At 37.2% G+C, this 20,805-nt stretch overlaps 1 long non-coding RNA gene across 4 annotated transcripts in view; it reads left to right on the forward strand.

Annotated features, from left to right (window-relative positions):
* The first annotated feature begins 1,467 nt into the window (after nt 1-1,467).
* Nucleotides 1,468-20,805, forward strand: part of LOC107317314 — an 84,147-nt gene continuing 64,809 nt past the window's right edge. For all 4 annotated transcript variants that reach the window (XR_004308186.1, XR_004308185.1, XR_004308188.1 and 1 more), the window contains exons 1-3: nt 1,468-8,916; nt 9,515-9,640; nt 9,755-9,876. This is a non-coding gene — a long non-coding RNA (uncharacterized LOC107317314). The remainder of the gene's footprint in view (nt 8,917-9,514; nt 9,641-9,754; nt 9,877-20,805) is intronic.

The raw sequence follows: 20,805 nt of genomic DNA on the forward strand, positions 1-20,805 counted from the left end.
ATTCCACCGAAATGGGGGATAAAAGGCCCTCACTAAACTGGGGACTTTGGAGACAAACCTCCAAAGACACCTTTGACGGAGAATTCCCTGAGGGGAAAACTTTGGTCGGAAGAACCCCGGGACCGGCTTTGCTGCGGAGCTCCCTGGCCTGTCCTCCATCCCCCGCGGTGATCAGACGGAGTTCCTGAGATCATCGGGACTATTGTGTACTCGCTGGACCCACGGTGGGGTGACTATATCTCTTTTGCTCTCTGCAAAGACTCCTTGCTTATATTTCCTACTTTCCCTATCGCCTACCTTCCCTTCCCCATCTCCCTAAAAACGGCTAGGACTTTAATAAACTGGTTGGACCAACATTTGAACCGTTGCTTCTTAATCTCACGCCGGGTATATACACATATCAAAGAACCTTGCCTCCCTCCTACAAATTGGAGCGAGACAAGTGGGACTCGTAACTTAATTTGTGGAAACCTGTAGCAGGCATGAACTTGGTATTTATACGTCCAACAAAATATGGGGTAAAGAGCTTAACCATATATTCTGACGTTAGGATAATTCTAGCAAAATAATAATTTCAAATACAACTTGTCAGTAACAGACCTTTGCTTCATATGCACTTCCATGTCAAAAACCGTTCTGTCAGAGTGCTCTTCTGCTGCCGTTTATCACGGAATGGAATAGAGGCATGAAGGTTCAACTTCAACTGCCATCCCATCAACATCTGCCTCTGATGTTACGGGCCATCATCATAAAATAGGAGGCATTACTTTTGGAGAAACCATTGTGTGTAGACATACTGTCTTGGTTTTGTTTTACTTTCTTTTTGTAATTTTAATTTGGGTAGGTTATTGTGGGGGTTGGGAATATTATGGTAAGGAAACCCTTGGCTTCTTACTTACATGAACTGAATGGGTTTCATGAATACAGTGCTCAGCATCTTTGACCCTACTATTTATAATGAATTATCTGGCCCTTTAGTTTCTAACTAGAATAAGGATGTCTGTTACATATTTTTCACTACTTTGTTTACTCTAGGTACAAATGCAAGACAGAAAGGAAAATAAACATACTGCTTAATCATATGAACATGAAACAGAGTGTGGTGATGATTCAGATGGTCTCCCCATGCTCCTGTATGAAGCCACTTTCTTGTGCTAGCATTGTTATTTATGATGGCCGTAGTCTGTGTGGTAGTAGGACTGCCTGGGGCTGATGTTCTGCTGAAGACCTTGCTGTCTTTAGACCAGAAGTACCTCAATGACCCTCGTACAGTAAGATACAACTACAAATAAGTTGAGAGTATACATATACTCAGATATATGTATATGATGTGATCACTTTTTATATACACAAACACCCAGATACTGCTCCAAAAGTAATGCCTCCTATTTTATGGTGATGGCCCATAACATCAGAGGCGGATGTTGGTGGGATGGCATTAGAAGCTGAACCTTCCCCCCAGTATTCTGTTACATTTTGTTGCTGTGGGACAAATTGCATGGAAGGGGCAGTCTGATAAAATGGTGTTTCACATGGAATTGCATGTGAAGCAAAGATGTGTCATTGAACACAACTTTCTACACTCCATGTGGAAAAAGTGGCATTCATTGATGTTCATCTCCACTTGCTGAACACTTATGGAGAGCATTATTGAGACCAGAGAGGGGTTGTCAGTGGCTCAGTATTTGAATGGACATTGGTGATGAGTGGTGTCTCCCAGGTGGTGGTGCTGGGGCTGATAGTCTTTAATTTAGTGAGACTGACAGAGTGGTTGAGTGCACACAAGCAAGTTTGGTGATGATGCTATGCCATGGGGTGCAGTCGACACACCAGAGGGATGGGATTCCAGAGGGACCTATAAAGGCTGAACAGTGGGCCCAGGTGAACCTCATGAGGTTTAATGAATCCAAGTGCAAGGTCTTGCACCTAGGCTGGTGCAACCCCCATTTCAGAAAACACAATTTAAAATGTTCATCTATTTAAGCATGTATTTATAAAAATGTCACGTGTTTTTAACAGGAATTGATCATGTTGGGATTACTGAAAACTGTGTCTTCCCTTTTGAGAACACGAGCTGTGAATATTCACGTAAATCTTTTTACTTATCTGAAAAATGCTGATAATTGCACTCCATCTTATCCCTTCTTGCTTTTGTTAGAGTCTGTTTACATTTTCTGCTCGATGTGGAGAGTATGATCTTCCTTATGCTACATACTCATCTATTTTGACAGTGTGGATTCTCATCTGAATGTCTTTTTGGCTGCCATGGTGGGAACTGTAACCTATTTTTATGCCTGAAGAGAGTAACAGCCTCAGTATATTATGACATTGTTGTGTCAGTGAGCTTTCTGAATAGACTTGTTAGCTTCCTCCAAACATTTACCTGGAGTATGTCTTTTTAAAGGTGGTTAATAACCTGCAGGTGACAGAGCCCGTTTTCCCAGTTCTCCCAGAACATCACTGGAAACTCCACTCCCATCTATCTAATTTTCTTTCTCTCAGTTCTCTCAGTATGTGTTTTCTCCAGGTTCTTTGGGTTTCTAGGTTGCCTTTGATTAAGTTAAGGATATCTACGTGTTACCATCAGAAGTCTGAACCAAAGTCTGGGGCTTGAGCTGTCAGGGCACTGTGGAAACCATGCGTGACTGTGGTGACAGGTTGAAAGGTCCTGCAGAGATCATAGCCTTGAAGAAATGGGAGGGAAGGAGGCTGTTTCTCAGCATAGTGGTGGCTTCCCTCCTTTGTGTTCAAAACATGTTTAGATGCTGTACTATGGGACATGGTTTAGTGGGGATGATGCCTTCAGAGTCTCTCACAGTATATTTCTTCTGCTTGTATGGTCACCTCTGTAGGTAGCAGGGCTGTTTCTGCAGCCTTGCAGCACTGGTGTTGTTAATGTCTTTCCTTTCCCCTGTAAAAACACTTTTCAGAGCCCCTTATAACAAACTGACTGGCCACAGAAGCAATTGTCAAAGTGCAACAAACTGCGTGTGTATCTCTCAGGGCTTGGGCAGCTGTAATTTGTCACTTGTTTGTAGCTGCTTTATCAGTGTGCTAAACACTTTCTGAGCTTTTGTAGAAGCATTTTTTGACAAATAGGGCAGATTTCTGCAGTGCTGTAACAGTGTTGCAAAACTGACATTTTTTATTTTTTTTTTTGTTTCCACTACTGGGGATTTCTCAATTATTTAATTTTGGTATTTTAGGAGACCACTTTTATTGTTGCTTTTCTTCCTTTTTGTTTTGTTATGGGAAGAAAATAAGTTCTGTTTGAAGATCTCACTAACCTTTAAATCTCATTTCTTTTTTTGGCAATGTAGGGATTCAGTGGGGATCTGCAATATCTATACCTGGTGACCAGTGCAATGTTGTACATGGATTCACGTTCTACTTTTCACATTAACTTCAGTGAAATTCTCAGATCTCAGCTGAAAAGAAAGGATATCAGATATATTCAAGTATCTTCAGCTTACCTTCTTACCTCACTCCAGTTTTTTCTCCTAGTAGTCCTTCCTACTCTGACTTTTGATGTTATTGACCAATATGTTACTTCTGATTGTACATACATCACCTTCAGACTCGATGTCCAAATCTCCTTACATGCTTTTTCAAAACTAAATAAGGAAGTGCTGTGTTTAGTCTGCAACCATAATTGAGTACTTGACATAATGATGTCATATTTCACTTCTGTTTGTTGGTGGATGGAAACCTGTATTTCTTTTTGCTGTAGCTTTTATTTCTCATATTTCTGCTTTCTGCTTTGTCGTATCCAGATGTCTCTTTTTTTAGTGGGATAAATGAAAAATACCAGCTTAAAACTTTAAAACATTAAATACTTAAACACTATTTTTTTTAAATAAGTTTAGTTTGAAATTAATACATAAACTTTTTATGGCAGGAGATATTTAGATCTTATTCAAATAGTGCTGTTTAGAGGAAGATCTGTCATTTTTTTATAAGGATTTATTTGTCTTTCTTATGACTTAAGGTTTTTGAGTTAAATTTTGACATTTTATGTTCTTGGAAATCTTTGCTCTATTTATACAAAGACATTTCTGAAGTATATGCCCACTGGTATATTATGAGAAATGTAAAATTTATTGTCAGCAGAGGATGTATATAGCACACTGACAGCAATTCTGAAGTGAAGACATCTAGTCTGTAGTTTATGCACACTTCATATTCATGTCAGACTGTCCAGGTGGATTCAGGATAAGAGGATGCTTGCTCTGACAGTTACAAATCTGGGACTGGTGGCCCAGCTTCCACATGAAGCAATTTTCTATTGTACTCCGGTCTGCAAATGTGCTACAGAAGTCATGACTAAGGAAATGGTTAAATCAGCAAATTCATCTGTTACTGCTCTTTTACTTATTGGCCTGGTGCTTTTTGCTAAGCTTTACCCTGTAATCCATATGAATCCACATGGCTTTACTGATCTGTGTAGTGTTGGTACCTTGCTGTTCAAAAAAGCATTATAAAGTTTTATTTATCCTTTGTATCTAATTCCTACTGGAAGACAACACCTTGTATTCACATAAGATATTCATTAAGGTAACCCCTGAAGAACTGAGGTATTGCACAATGTATTTCACTCATTGCTTATCACGCTGAGTAAATCCATAAGACATGTATTTCTCATAAGTATTAAGTGAAAAAATATCCAAAGTAGAGCATGGTTAACAGAGGAAAAGCCTTTAAGCTGATGAATCCTTCCCCTCTTGCATTTGCATTTGTTGGGATTCAAAAATGAAGTGACAGAGTGCCTCACAACAGATGGACACCCAGCACACTTTCAAGTTCCAGGAATTCCAAAATAAGACTTAGAGAGATTTGGAGATCTTGTTGTTTTCTTTTGTGTTTGGGCATAAGAACTATAACCATTGGACATTTTTATTTTTAGAGAAATGAGTTTTCCATGTGATCATAAAACTTAGGGTTTGATAGCTTAGGAATAAAAGACCAGATTTGAAAACTGACTGTAAAAATAATGACGTGTGACAATATTTCATTCATCAGAGGTAGCAGAACTGGAGCATTATATTATCTGGAATTATATAACATCTATGATACTGTGCAGTATTATCCAATTATCTCTGTTCATGCAATTAGAATTTCCCCTTACGATAAATATTGTAAGTAAATCTATCCACTGCTGCAGTTCAGAGTATATCTGCTTAATTTCATTTTGCTGTCCCTCTACTGCAGCAGATGAGTATCAGCCAAGCCAGAGAGGTACGAGATAGCATCAAGTGCTATTTATCTAAGAATATTTTGTGAGTGTTCACTTTTCAGAATAAGGTGAAATTACTCTCCTCTGATAGGCTTCTATGCCAAGAATTTTTGAACACGATGTTACCTGTAGCAAAGAAGAGGCCACATGTAAAATAGAAGTGCATAAAGCAGGATATAATTAATACTATTTTACCTCAATGCAAAATATTAGTATACTGAAACAGTATAAAAAGTAACATGAGTGTAGTTTGTAAATATTAGGGCATAGCAAGGCACAGGGTATGCACACTTCATATACTTAGGTGAGAGATGTGAACAGCAAGGATGCATGCGTATTTTAGGTACACAAGAGGCAGTGAGAAAACAGCTAGTTGTAAAATAAAGAGCAAGATAAGCACAAGAGACTACAAATACACAGGACATCCTTTTCAGTATACCAAAAGTTGAAATGTTTAAAGCAAATACAAAATAAGTAGTATCAGGAGCAATTGAGTCCCCCCTTTTGGGAGGCATAAAGCCAAGTAAGATAAAAAACAGCAGGAATCAAGGAAAGAAAAGAAGCAGAATAGCATGCTGTAATTCTGATTCCTGTCAAAGAGCTCTCATGCTCTCACCCTGATCTCAGACACTAAGACCACCAAGAACTGCAAACCATCAACATAATCTACATGATATCTGTGTGGCACTATGTACTCACACCTAATTTAGACTGTGTTTAAGAGGAGTAGTTTTCTATACATAATGATGTTGATTAATAATTTTAAGTACTGTTAATTGGTAGTATAAGAAATAGTCATTAATCAAAGTATGTTGCTAATAAATGATTTTTAGAAGTTTAAGTCTGGCTGAACGCTTGGTTTTCTGAATTTACCACGATGTTCTGCGATTTCTTAACTTATATTCATGTATATTTATGTGTTGACATAAGTGAATATGTACGTATACATTTATATACACATAGTCACACAGTGCACATACCTGTCCACCCATCCAGGTGGATAATGTCCTGATTTGATTTAGAAGATATTATACGAGACTGTACAAGACATTGGTAAAATCAAACTCAAAATCTCCACAACCTATTGAAGATGGTAATGCGTTTTCTTGTAAGGACAACTCCCAGCTCTCTCTATAGCCCTAAATGCAGCCTACTTGATTCCATGGCCTTGTATGAGTCAAGTTATCTCAGGTACTGCCTGTTTCAAGCAACCTTCATTTGCTGTTGGTAGCTCTTTTCCTCAAACTCCTATGTTAAGCTCATGAATCTGGGATACTTTATTAGTGATTGGAAGATGAAATCAGTCTATACCACTTCCTTATCTGTCAATAAACAAATACTGCATCTGATATTTCATAGATGTGTTATAAAAGCAGAAGTTGAACTGTTTGATCTAAACTTGCAAATGAATATTACAAAACATACGCAAATATAATAATACTAGATTTATAGTTACTTGAGTCCCCAAGAAAGTCTGCAAGAGGTAGCACTGAATGCAGAGATTCATGATCTGCAGATTCATGAGCGTATGTGTAATGGGAGTCTGGAGTCCCTTTAAGTGACTTATGTAATAAAGATTTCTCAGTGAAAATGCACTTGAGCTGAAGTAGTGAAATCCCACTCCAGAATAGATAGTCCTTTCACCTTCCCTTTAGTCTTTTGGCTGCAACTTCTGTTTTTTACTTTTGCTTGGGTCTGACTCAGTTTGCTAAAATAATCATTTAATTTTGCCAGGTAAGAAAGAGAACATATCTTTTAATATATATAGCTGACATTTTGGCAAGAATTATTGAAGGGAAGAAACTGACCTCTTTTAGTTGTACTGAGCTTTTAGATAAACAGAAATGTAATAGGCAACTTTGTCTTTAGTATCCCAAGTTGTATGTATAGATTCTCTGCAGTCAAACAGGAAAATTCTAGCGTGTAACAAACTAGCTTAAAGCAATTACTTTTATCCACAAATGTTTGTAAATGCCATTGTTTCAACCATGTTAGCTCTTCTTGAATGGTTAGTCAACTGCTTAGAAAGGTTGTAACTTAAATGAGATGCAGAAGGCTTGAGTGCCACATTTTTCAGCATGTTGATAAATGCTGCAGCTACAATCTAAAAATACTCATTGTATTGTAAACACCACTGCATCATTTATTAAAATATGAATTAATGAGGTCCATAGATTTTCCACTGCATTAGGCAATACTTGACTGTACAAGAGAGAGCTCAGCTGAGAATTCTGCAGCAGTCAGTTTTTCACTAGCAGCTTTACCTCCATCTTCTCTTCTTTGTTGTGGGTGTTGGTATTCTTCAGTGTCAGCACCCTCCCCTAATGTCAAATTCATGTCCTCTGCTTTTGCTTCTGTTTGAACTTTGTCGAATGGTTTTGAGTGTATATATTCTGCCTTGTACTTCATCTCCTTAAAATGATATGATATAGTTCTGTATACAATTCATAAATTCATTTATATTTTCATCTCCAAAATAGCCAAAGCATTATCTTTCATTCCAATAGAAGACTAAACACTCACTCTGCTGAGTGTCTTCAGCTGGGATTGGGGAAACTGAAATAGACACCAGATCAGATTGCCCAGAGCCCCATCCAGTCTGGCCTTGAACAGAGGATGGGGCATCTGCACATTCTCTGGGCAATCTGTTCCAGCCCCTTACCAGCCTCTGAGTGAAAATTTTTCCCCTAAAATCTAAATACCTCCTCTCTCAGTTTAAAAACCATTCCTCATTGTCCTGTCACTGCCTACCCATGTAAAAACTCATTCTCCCCTCCTGAATAAGATTCCCTTATTCCTCGTTTCAGGGTTTTATGAGTACTGTTAGCTGCTATGTCAAATGTTACCAAACAGACTCTTAAGGACATAATATTTGTGAAGCAAACCTCTGGTGACACATTTGAAAATGTGAGCCAGAATTACTACTGTAACTTTATGCTTAAAATAATTTGTATAACATAAAACTTTTAAAAGATTGTTTTGGTTGTTTTTTGTGGTTTTTTTTTTGTTGTTGTTGTTTGTTTGTTTTTTGTTTTTGTTTTTGTTTTCCTATGGAAGGGATAACTGGGAAAAACTATAGATATATAGTTTATAGATATATAGAAAAAATAGATAGTTGTGACTGGATTGAGTAACAAACTTTGTATGATCTACTGTACAAGTGAAGATAGAACAACTAACTGCTCTTCTCTTACAAAAGATTGCACCGGTTTTCTCCCAAAGGTGCTTAAATAGCAGATCATGCTTAACTGTTTAGAAGATTCTGCCATCTAGTGATTGGACTTGCTGTTTGAACATTTTGCATGTCACTCCAGCTGGCATTGATGGTTGGACTAGATGATCTTAGTGGTCTTTTCCAACCTTAATTAATCCGTTATTCTATGATTCTAAGACATCCTCCATATCTTTGAGCAGCTCAATCTGATTTTTGCTTCCTAAATGTCACTGCTTTTCTTAGTTGAAAATCATTTTATGTCTGTCCAGCACTTATCTGCTATGGTTATTGATTTTGAAATTCAAATTATTGAAATTCAAATTCAGAATATTTTGTATGTTTGTTTATTTATTTCCTCAGTAATACATGTCTGGGAGAGTAAGCAGTGGCTCTCTGCTGCACCTGAAACCTGTCGTGCTCTTATTATGGTATAAAATGCTACTTTACAAGGATTGCTCTTGACAAACAGGTAGTGATATTAGATTACTGACATAACTCTGAAATGTGATACTCTTTCCCCTATGATATGTTCAACATGACACACAGTTTGGGATGATCACTCACTCTCCATTTACAGCATTCTTTATTTTTATTTTTCCCATTTACAGCATATTTCATCACAATTTTTGTTGTTTGAAAGTTGGACATTTCTAAAAATAATTAACCTGATTTTTTTTCCCAAGTTTTTGGGCTTAAAAATCAATAATGTCAGCACCAGATTTGTGTCTCTTACAGCACATTGGAAGATGAAGCAGTTCTCTCCTTACAGATATTTCTTGCTTTGCTGTTGTAGCCCCTAAGACAAAAAGGTGACTTTGATCCATGTTTTCTGCTGAATGAAAGCACCTAAAAGACTGGAGCCACCTTTAGTAATTTGTAGATTAAAACAGGGAAGAAAAAGTACTTCAGTGCTATTTTTATATGACAGCCGTATTTACAATTGTTATTACAAAAATTAATTTTAAAAAATCTTGACAACTCCATCTTGATTCTCTCAGTGCTAAAATGGACTCTTGGGGATGATGTCTCACATTACAACAATCAGTGTTACTTCTGTTTTATGACAGATGAACAGCTGTAGACAATTGGAACATACAAAGAAACAGCATCTCTTTTAAACCAACCTCATCTGATTTCCTGAGACAGCGTGATGATGTCTGGTTAATGCACTGCTGTTTTTCCTAAAGCAACAGGTGAGGATGCACAGCACAGGTTAGTCCAGTGATTTTGGGTCTGTTGGGTGTGTGGGCTGCCTTGTACACTCCTCATATTTCAGCAGGATTTTCTTGGCTTCTTGGTTGTTTCAGTGACAACAACATTTCTTCCTCCAACTCCTTTGCTCTGTATTCTGCTCTAATACTGGACTTAGAAAAGTGACTGTCCTTAAGATGTTTCATTTCTGTTCTCAAGATGGAGAATAATGTAGAAGGTAAGAATACAAGGCAGATTCTCTGTGTATGTACAAGCAGTGCTATTCAAAAACACATTAGCCAACAATGTTGTACTACATCTTTTCTGTGCACTTTTGTGTTTTATATTTCAAAGGATTTAGTTCCTGTCTCCAAGTCAAGCCTAATTTAGAATAATATTTTCTTTTTTTTCACTGAAATTATTTACAAGTAGTTGAATTTGATTGAATGATTATAATTTTCAGGTAGTGCATCCTACTTTGTACAAACCTCTCAAGATTAGTAGTGCATCAGCCAGTTTTAAATAGTGCTGTGGACAGTGTGAGGAATGGTACCTTTTTTAAATGTTCAGTTTGGATATGTAGAAGCTAAAGCAAAATATATTTATATATACATATGTATATATGTATTGTACAAACTTCATGATAATGAAATCTTACTGTTGAGGAAGCTGAAGTCAGAGACTCAGGTCATTAATGTTGTATGTATTTTGATTTGCCTTTGACATGGAATTGCTCAGCAGTGGGTTGCAGTCTCTTGTGTCTGAGTTGAAGCAGTTTTCTGAGCCACACATAGAGCTATTAGGGCATGGGTGTCCAACCTTTTGGCTTGCTTGGGCCACACTGAGTGTTATTAGTTGTTCACAAATGTGCATACTGCCAAAAGCAATGGCACGAGTAAAGCATGACTGTCAAATGGGGGATGGGCATGCCTGTCCTACAGCTTTGCTCCTGTTGATGTGAGATGCTGATTGAGAACTGTCAAAATAATAAAGTGTCCTTGAAAGCAGCAGGGATCATATTTGTTGTTAGCCCGTGAAACTAAACAAGTGTACTGAAATAAAGCAAGTGTTTTAATCTCAGGCTTTTACTGCAAGGAAAGTCAAAAGAAAGTACCTTGAATTAGAAATGCATGGTAGTTTCTGGGGGACAGTGCATGTGGCATTATTTGATTTTCCAAGAGTTGACCCCACTCTCTGAAATGTTTCATTGTGACTACTTCACATGTGGAATAGTTTGTAGATGTCCGTGGTGATGCACCACGTAGTTTAATGGTATTATTAAGACTGCTGTTTCAGAAAACGAATACTTGAGGGGAATAAAGTCTCTCATCTGGGGCCCAGAGATGATGAAATTGAGACTAGCATGGGTAAAATAACCAGAGGCAGTGGCAACATGGCACAGCTGTGGTACATTGAGAGGGGACCTTCTGGTCCACTGAGGAGTTGCTTAGCAATGGTAGTGCAAATGTCTCCATATAATGTACAGCATCTAAGGAAAGCCAGACAGAGCAAAATAAACCTAAATGATGCTAGGGTGTAAAGCTGACATACATAGCACTGCAAACAGAAACAGCATCAGTAGCATGATTTGTGTGAAACTCCCTGGCACTGAACAATATATTGTTCACATAACTTACAAGTAGACTGTCAGGCTACTCATATCTTATTTTCTTAAAGGTCGTTTTTTGCATACATGTATCACTACCGGTGGGTATTCATGTTGCTTGTAATAATAAAAGTGTATTCTTTCTGTGATATTTCTGGGTTTCTCCTCCGGTACTCGATATCTGTTCAATAAGATGTACTTGCTAAATCCTGAAACAGTATTCACAGTGAACATATACGTGCATGTGATTTGCTCCAAATCATTTATCAAAAATCAATGCCTCTTCCTACTACTTGAGTTTCAGATTGCAGACACGACAGGGATTACTCAGTCAGAAGTATTGGAGCTTGTTCATATACAGAGCTATTTGTTCAGCTTGCTCAGGTGTTCAGGTTGATTCAGTGGTGGTCTTTATTTTTCTCAGCCCTTATGAAGTCTTATGCAATTGTGGAAAATAAAGTGTTGAAAATAGCTCTGTATAATCATGGCTTAATTATTATGGCTGACTGTCAAATCAACAGAGAAATGTTTAATAGGTACAGGTCACCTACTGAGTGAGACTGAGTTTTTTTAAAGCCGTTCTAATTAGTAAGCTGTCAGCTCTTTTCAAGTACAGATCAGGCAATGTTCCTTAACTCGCTCATCCCTTCTGTCTTTTTTTCCCAGCTGTATTTGTACCCTCTGTACCAGTCAGTAGTATTGACACTGGTAGCAACAAGTCACAGCTACTTTACTGATTTTCCCAGGTCTGCAGACTGAACTTTGTCAGAACTTTGTCAGGCTTTTTCTTTCCCTTTTTCTTCCATTCTCTCTTTCCATTTCCCTTATTTTTTTTCCCCTTTTCCTCTTTTCCATTTTCCTTTTCCCGTACGCTTTCGTTATTTTTATTTTCCTTTATTCTCTTTCTCTTCCCTCTTTTTTTTTTTTTTGTCTTTCCTTTTTTCCTTCCTTCCTCTCTCCCTCTGTCCCTCCTTCTTTCTTTACACTAATTCCTGCTAGATTTCAATTATAGTAGTAATATAAACAGACTTTCACTTTCATCTATACACAAGATTTTAACTTCAACACATTTGTTCTTCAACTTCAGACCTTCTACTGCTTCAGTAATACTGAGATATAATGATAATGATAATGATAGCAAGGAGAGTTAGAGACAGATACTTCAGCAGCTTGCCTATATATGTTATATAGTCACTGAATTTGAGACACATTTTATATTCTTTCACAGCAGACTTAATCTCAATTTTCAACTTAGAACATGATTTGTGTTGAGTTCCTCAGTATAACTAGTAAATGAAACAGTGAATGAGGTGTTTGTGCAGTAAGAGTCAAAATGTTCAGCGTTAGTTTCCAACATAATCAATGTGTTCTTTACACAAGTGTATTATGAGGACAGTTTACTTGTCCCACGTACCTTATAGTGTAAACAGCATGGGATATGTCAAAATGAGAACTGGGATAACTGAAAAAAAGTGTTAGCATGCAATGCAGAAGGATTTTGTACTATGCAATTTGATACAGAACATACATTCCAGTGAAAGGTACATTATTTGTACATTGAACGCACACTGAAAAGTATTAAATAACCATGGAAAAGAAGAGGGGGAGAGTTTCAGACATGAAAGTAAGGAGCTGTTTATTAACCAGCATAAAACAGTGAGTGCAGTCAGAAATCACTGACATTCCTTGACACGTGCCATTGACACACCAAGACATTGCCACTCTGGGATCACAACAGGAATCTTGGAAGAATAAGCTCTCTTCAAGAAGCAGAGTGGGAAGATAATTAATAAAACTACTGGAAGAGCAACCAGTTGGAGGGCAGTATTGCTAAATAAGAACCTCACATTACAAGGTTGTCAGGTTTTGGGGTGTTTTTGGTTTTTTTTTCATGTAAAAAAGTAATACTGATTACAAACTCCTATTTTTAGAGTACAAAGAAATATTCTTGATCCAGATTACGATGGCAAGAATTAAATTAGTTGTAAATATCCTGCAAAGCATCATAAATGATTTGAGATGGATATTGTAGAAGATAAATTAAATACGGAGGTGAAGAGCTGGAGGTCCCAAGTAATTTTGCTAATATTCATGTGCAAAGCTATTTCAGAATCAGTATGTAAGTTGAAAAATAACGATTTTGCATGATGTTTTTAATGGGTTTAGCTGCTGTTTTAGTTGGTTTTTTTTTTATACTGACTCTTTGGTATAAGATCTCAAATACTGGCAGTATTGCAGAAATGTGATGCCTCTGAAATAGGTGCTATATTGATTTGGGAAAAAAAGAATAAAAGCAGAACTATTGAAAGAAATCTTCATTTCTTAGAGATAAGCTTTAATTTTTACTTTCTTTTTTTTTTTCTTTTTTTTCTTCCCCCCCCCCCTCCCCCCCCCCTCAGAAATCAGAAAGGCTCTAAAATATTTCTGTGAAACTTGGTGGATCTCTGTTTTATTTGCTTGAATTTCCTACTTGCCATGCATACTGCCTCTCAGTTAACAGTGTTAATCTCACTGTTGCGATACTTTGTCTCAAAGTAATGTGATCTAGAAAGCAGCAAAGAAGGTAGTTCATTTAGTAGAAGTGATGGCAGCCCACAAACCTGTACATGTTTTAGGTTAGATTGTTCCACTAAGGAAACATCTAATGTTTTATCAGAAGTATAATAATGCTTACCACTTGTAATAGATATGTCCATGTGTGCAGCTCCATGTACACACAGAAAATGCAGGAAATTAGGCCATATTCAAGCTGTATGTTGTGCTGAAGAAAACTTAGGAAAATTGATAGGATTCTATTATAAAACCTTTTAATGTAAAGCTTGCCTTTATTGTAAACTTAGCTTGCTGGTGATTTACAATACTGAGAGATTGACAGGCAAAATTCCTCATACCTGTGTATGTGTAAAATAGACTGTTCTCAGATCAGCTGGAAATTGGATGTATATTTGCAAGAGGGCACCACTTTAAAATAATATATGCAAATTGTATTAACTTACTCTTTAGGTGAGTTTCACAGCTGTCTCAATCATATCGTAATCCAATGTCAAGTAGGAAAAAAGAACTTCTTTACTTCCATTACGTAAGATTTTGATATGCATTTCATATTCAGTAAGTATTCAGGTAGAAAATTGCTTGTGATGAAGACAGTATTATGCTCAGGAGTGCTTAGAGTATTTTGTATTGACAGTTCACTACAGGAGTTCTCAGACACGTTTTAGCAAAGCTACCACCATGATTCCTTTATATTACAAACTATCAAAAGACTAGGCTACTAAAAATAATACAATTCAAGCATCTCATTTCAGCAGTAGACACAAATGATCTTCTTAGCAGTGTTTAGGAAAGTGATGATGGTGATCTTTCTGCTAAAGCAGAGGCTGGAGGGATATTGTCAGGCTGTCAGATGTAGCATAAGATGAGAGGAAATAGTGTAGATCATGTTTGGGAGTGAAGATGATAGGAAAAGGGAGAGTGCTTTGTAATGTAGAGGCAGTGACATATCAGTACAAACTGTGGTGTGTAATTGGTGGAATATAAGCTTCAAGGCCAAGACTTTAGCAAAGAGATCAGACCAGATAGACTGTAGGCACTTGGAATATTATCTTCTGTTTTGGGCTTCCCACTACAAAAAGGATATTGAGTTGCTTGAGTGTGTGCAGAGAAGAGCAACAAAGCTGGTGAAAGACCAGGAAGAAGGAATTATGAAGAGATTCTGCAGGAATTGGGTTTGTTTAGTTTTGAGAAGGTGAGGTTAAGGGGAGATCTCATCACTTTCTGTGGTTACCTGAAAGGAGGTTGCAGTGAGGAAGGTATCAATCTCTTTTCTCAGATAATGAGAGGTAGGACACATGGTTGTGCCTTCAGGTTTTACCAGGGAACATTTAGACTGGACATCAGGAAGAATTTCTTCATTGAGAGAGTGATCAAGCAATTAGACCAGATTTCCCTGGAAAGTGATGTTGTTGCTATCCCTGAAGGTATTGTGAGACCTGTGGATATGACACTAACAGATGTGGTTTAGTGATAGGACTTGGTTGGTTAGATTGACTGTTGGACTTCATGGTCCTGGATGGTCTTTTCTAGCCTAAATGATTCTGTAATTCTATTAATAGCAATAATAATACAATAGCAAATAATACAGCAATAACATAAGCAATAATATAATAGTAAAAGTGAGACTGAGATTATAATTCCACATATGCTTACAGGTACATGAAGTTAAAGGTATGTAACTCTACTGTTTGCAGTTCAAGGATGAAGCTGAAATATGGTCCAAAAACAGTCATTCTAGGAAATGTAGTATATAACTATGAAAGTCTAGCTTATACGAGTCAAAACAAATTGGTTAACTAATTTGTGTACATGAGAAGGAGGTATCTGGTGAGAGATGATAAAATCTCTTAGATGAAATATAATAAGCAATATATAGAAGATTAAGACAGGTAGATTAAGACTTGAAAAGGTGTGAGGGACAGTGGACTCATCAACTGATGAGTTTATTAGAAGCAGTGATAGGGGAGAAAGAACCCAAGAAAAAAGTATCTGTTCTGGAAAGAATTTACAGCTAAAATTTAATGGAGGAACTAAAGAGTAGAATTCCATGGTCTGTCATGTACTTCAATAATCACAAAGATTAGTTTGTTTCCTAGAAGTGTTACCTAGTAGGTATGGACCAAGACCAACAAGACAATAGTTGTGTCTGCCAGAGACAGACAGGACATGTGTGTCTTTACTACTTCTACCTTTAAATGAAGGTTGATTTGATCAGTTATTCTTTTCTTTCTTTTTTTTTTTTTTAATTACTCATGATGGATTTATAATGGATACTTTGTTAATGCTTTTGCCTTCTTAAAAAACAACAAAAACAAAACAAAACAAAAAAACCCCAATGCTTTTAAAAGCATTTTGATTTAGTACAAGCCAAAGTTAAGCTAAAAAAAGTAGTAACCCCAAATAAGCCAGCTTTAATATTTTAGTGTCTACTACCTTGTGGGATGTTTGATTTGCCATCACTTCATGCTGCACTAGAAAGATCAGCCCATGCTTAACAATAAGCAAGTCTGTAACCCAGAATAGAGACGTGTTTGTTGTTGTTGCTAAGTTTTAAGTATCCTTAGGATGTCTAGTAAGAGGTACTGAAAAGTACAATGCATGCTAAGAGTATTTCAAAGAATACATTAAATATTCTTGTATTTTTAATGAAATATCAAACATTTTTACTGGACTAAATTTTAATAGAAGGCTCCACAGTTGTGAAGAATATATCATTAATCTGTAATCATCTGCTGGTGTGCACTTATTTGTTCAGGAGGCCAGACGCTGTTTGGGTAATTTTCTTGAAACTGAGAAATCAAAGTTATAACCTTGTGCACTATTTAATTTAGTGCAGAGGGGAATTAGAAATAAACTCAGAGCGGAGTGCTTAATCAAATATGACATTCACATAACACGAATCTGTTCCTTAAATGAAACAGTTAAGTAAATGGAAATTTCATAAATAAGAATGTGCCAGTATGTTCTTTCAAATAACTCCGTGGTTCATTCTACTGAGACACAGCTGCTCCTGCCTCTTCTCTCTCTTTTCTCTTGACTATATTAAAGAAAACATGGTAGCTGCAGAGAAGGAAAAAATAGTAACTGTGGTCCTTCTAATGCAAGTGAGCCAACTACTTATTGCCAAGCTTCTTTTCTGGCTCTGCTGGGTTTTACTCTTCTGAGATGTAAGAATAAGACAGATATGATTTTAGAAATCTTAGAATCATAGAATCACCAAGGTTGGAAAAGACCTAAAAGATCATCCAGTCCAACCGTTCACCTATTACCAATAGCTCCCACTAAACCATGTCCCTCAACACAACATCCAGTCATTCCTTGAACACCCCCAGGTTGTTCACTCCACCACCTCCCTTGGCAGTCCATTCCAGATGCAGTGGTTATGGCATTTTTTAGTTCAAACTTCAGTATTTTGATAAAATGCTTGTTTCTATTTTATTGCTAGTAAATAGTAAACTTTTTCATTCTTTATGATTACTTTATACATGAAGTTAACGTTCTTCTGATATGTTGTGCTTTCTGAAAAAGGAGATGATTTTCATCCCTAGTGTGAAACAGAATTGATGGTGAAGACCTCTCAGTAAAAAGGGTAGCTAATGTCAGGAAGTTATTTATCATGCAGCACATTAAATCTTCAGAGAGAATTTCAGACAACAAATCTGTAATTGTTGAAACTGGGATTCAGCCAGGACACAAGGTTAATAAGCTAACTCCTCCAAGGGGTATTTAAGTGCTACTGCTACCATCAGTGCATCTGCTTTGCGTTTTGCCTGAAAGGGGGTCCATAGAAACAACAGAAGTTCCTCAAATGCTGCTGATAACCTTGTTCAGAACTGGGTTGTTAAAGGTAATTCCCTTTCTCAGGAAGCGCCTTGTAAAAGCTTTCAGGAATAACTGTCTTGAATATGCCATCTTTACAAGACCACACTGACTTCTTGACAATATCAGTGTTCTTAATATTTAATTGTGGTTTAACACTTGGTGTAGCATTTCAGAATAAGAGAGCTATGCTTTGTAATCTTTCTTTAGATGACATATTTACACTTCAAAGTTACTTTTCTGAAAGAAGGCGCTGCAGTCATAACTGTGAGTTACCTGCTGCTCTCCTTTCAGTTAGTTTGGTCTGCTGCATCAGGAAATTCTGTGTAATGATGATCTGATTGTTTTAAAACTCACTGAATTTTACTCCGTAAACTGGGTATTTCTTTCATCTTTATGTTAATTTCAAAGCGGACTGTATGGAGGTGGACGGAAACTGAAGTATTACTGCAAAGTGGTATGTGTCATAATCATCATGTTCGAATTGCTTGGATTATTTATGTCTCACTGGGTGGACATAGGACATACAGTCAGAAATAATAGGTAGAGGACTGAAATTTGTATCGAGAAACCAAGAGAGAAACTTAGTAAATTTTCACAGAAGACGTTGAAGTGATCATAGAGCTGCTGCTTCTTTATTCCAATTTTCTGCCCTATCTGTTATAAAAGTTTAACTGTTTTTTGTCACTAGTCTGATAAACATTCCCTAGAATGAACTATGAGGACAAATGCTATCATTAGAAAGAGTGATTAAGGAACATATGCCACTTTTGTTCCAAATTCCAGCTGTTAAAATATCTGTGAAGTAGATTAACTGGAAGGTCTGAACATGGTCATAGGTCTGTTTTTTTCCATGACCACAGTTTCTGTGGGGCTAAATCTAAACGACTTGTTAATCTCTTACCTGGTAAAAATGATGCCTGTTGCAGAATTCCACACTGCAGTTGCTGCTGTGAGATCCAAGGCAGCAGTATATTTCTGGAAAGACCTTGGACTGATAGCTCGTAAGCTAAGTTTTCCTCTGTACAATTTTCATGGCAAGTCTGGGTTGAGGAACACTGGGCAGGAGTTGTGGAGTTAAGCAGATTTAATTCCTTTGTTGAATTCAGTTACTCAGAATTCAGATGAGAAGTTCCAAGTGGTAACATATTGGCATAGTTCTGCTCACTTTGGTGATACTAATTTACACCTGCTGTCTGTTTACCGCTGTAACATTCAGAGGAAAAAACAAAAATCCTTCATTATATGTTAAGCAGTTTTTCTATAAATAGTGAAATATGGAAACAGATTAAGGTATATATTCTGAAAACCTTCCTCAAGTAGTACAGTATTCCTTTAAGAGACCTGTGCGTTTTCAGAAAGCAGAACAACAGCATTAAGAAGTCAGACATCTCTATCACTAAGGAACCATTTGCCTTTTGTGTCACACCTTAAACTCCTTTGCCTTAGGTTTAAAGAGCCTGGCAAACACATGATTGTGCTCCCCAAAGTGGCAATGGCTTGCCAAGTTGACAGTAAAATCTAATTGTGTTTCCTTAAGTACTGTAAGGATTTATCCAAATAGAAATAACAAATTGCAGTATTACCCTGGAGTTTCGGAGTTGTCTTTGGGACCCACATGTTTAGAATAGCTGAGGTTTCGGCATTTGTTGCTGAAATCTGTGCAGAAGTGTGTGGTTACGTGTGTATCTAGTATTTCAGTGTAGACACAGGCCTGAAAGTTTTATATTGTCATTTCTGATATTTGGTAGATTCATAAAAGTCAATGAAGAGTGGGGAAAAAAAGTTAATTTGCTAGTCAGTCCATCCATTCTAGGTGAAGGCATTGGCAATGTTTGCTATTGCAAAACGATACAAAGTGACAGCAAAATTTTAGGAGTGAAGTAATCAGCCCAAGAAATGACAGCTCTCAGGATCATACAGTTTTAGGCGCATTATTAGATGAGATGAGTGTTGAAGTCGGGTAGTGAGTTCTGTTATAATTTTCCTGTCCCGTGAGACACACAGAGCACACACCCAAGTAGTGCCCTGCGCATCTGGGTCAGTTAAAACCCACACCTTAGACAAGGAACAAAGGCATTTGAATCAGACCACATCTCCAGTCTCCTCAAAGAGAGAGATTTTTACAGTCTTCTGTGAAGACAGTTACTTTGTTATGAAGTAAGTGAAGAAGACTCCACAAGTTTGTATCTTACTAAGATACAGTTTGCTTTAAAACTAAAACTAGTTTGTGCGATCTTTACTGCCTTCTTTCTCCTGGGTATGCAGAACAGAATACTGCCTGATCATGTGAGTCTGAGTGTTCCCTGATGGATTGATAACACTGCTTCGATTGAATTGAAACATTTGTCTACCCCTCGTGAATAATTTGAGAAATAAAATGTTTTTTATTTTAAATTATCTGGGTTAAATAACATTTTTATTTTATCATGGTTTTTTCAGGTTGTGATGTAATAATCATTCACTTTTAGGAGTTAGACTTTTTAACAGAGCTTAGGCAAAAAAAAATATGTGAGTAAATGGATTGTAAATGGATTGTGTAGATACCAGCAACTCATTTTGAATCATTTATGTATTTATTTTTAGAAGAGGAAAAGGCATAAGAATTATCTCAAAGAACTGCCTGTATAAATGACTGAGAGACAACAACAAGCTGAAGGATGGAAGGGGACACAGTTCCTACTTTTCAGAAAGCAAATGACGAGAGGTTTGATAACTGCTTACAGCCACAAGGAAAGTTCATGCTTACTCTGAGCCTTACAGGTCTTAGGACAACCGAGACATTAACATTAGAAGATAAAATCTGACATGTAGCAAAGAGTCAGAAGGCTTCTGAGGGAAGGGATACAACTACACCCCCATGTTATGTTTTAAAATCTCTTTCATTCTGTGACCACTCATTTGGTTGTTAGTTCCTGGTTGGGCAGTGTCTCGCTCCAATTTGTAGGAGGGAGGCAAGGTTCTTTGATATGTGTATACCCGGCGTGAGATTAAGAAGCAACGGTTCAAATGTTGGTCCAACCAGTTTATTAAAGACCTAGGTGTTTTTTTAGGGAGACGGGGAAGGGAAGGTAGGCGATAGGGAAAGTAGGAAATGTAAGCAAGGAGTCTTTGCAGATAGCAAAAGAGATATAGTCATCACCGTGGATCCAGCGAGGTACACAGTAGGTCCGATGATCTCAGGAACTC

This window comes from Coturnix japonica, chromosome 8 (genome assembly GCF_001577835.2).
Source record: "Coturnix japonica isolate 7356 chromosome 8, Coturnix japonica 2.1, whole genome shotgun sequence".
Taxonomy (NCBI): domain Eukaryota; kingdom Metazoa; phylum Chordata; class Aves; order Galliformes; family Phasianidae; genus Coturnix; species Coturnix japonica.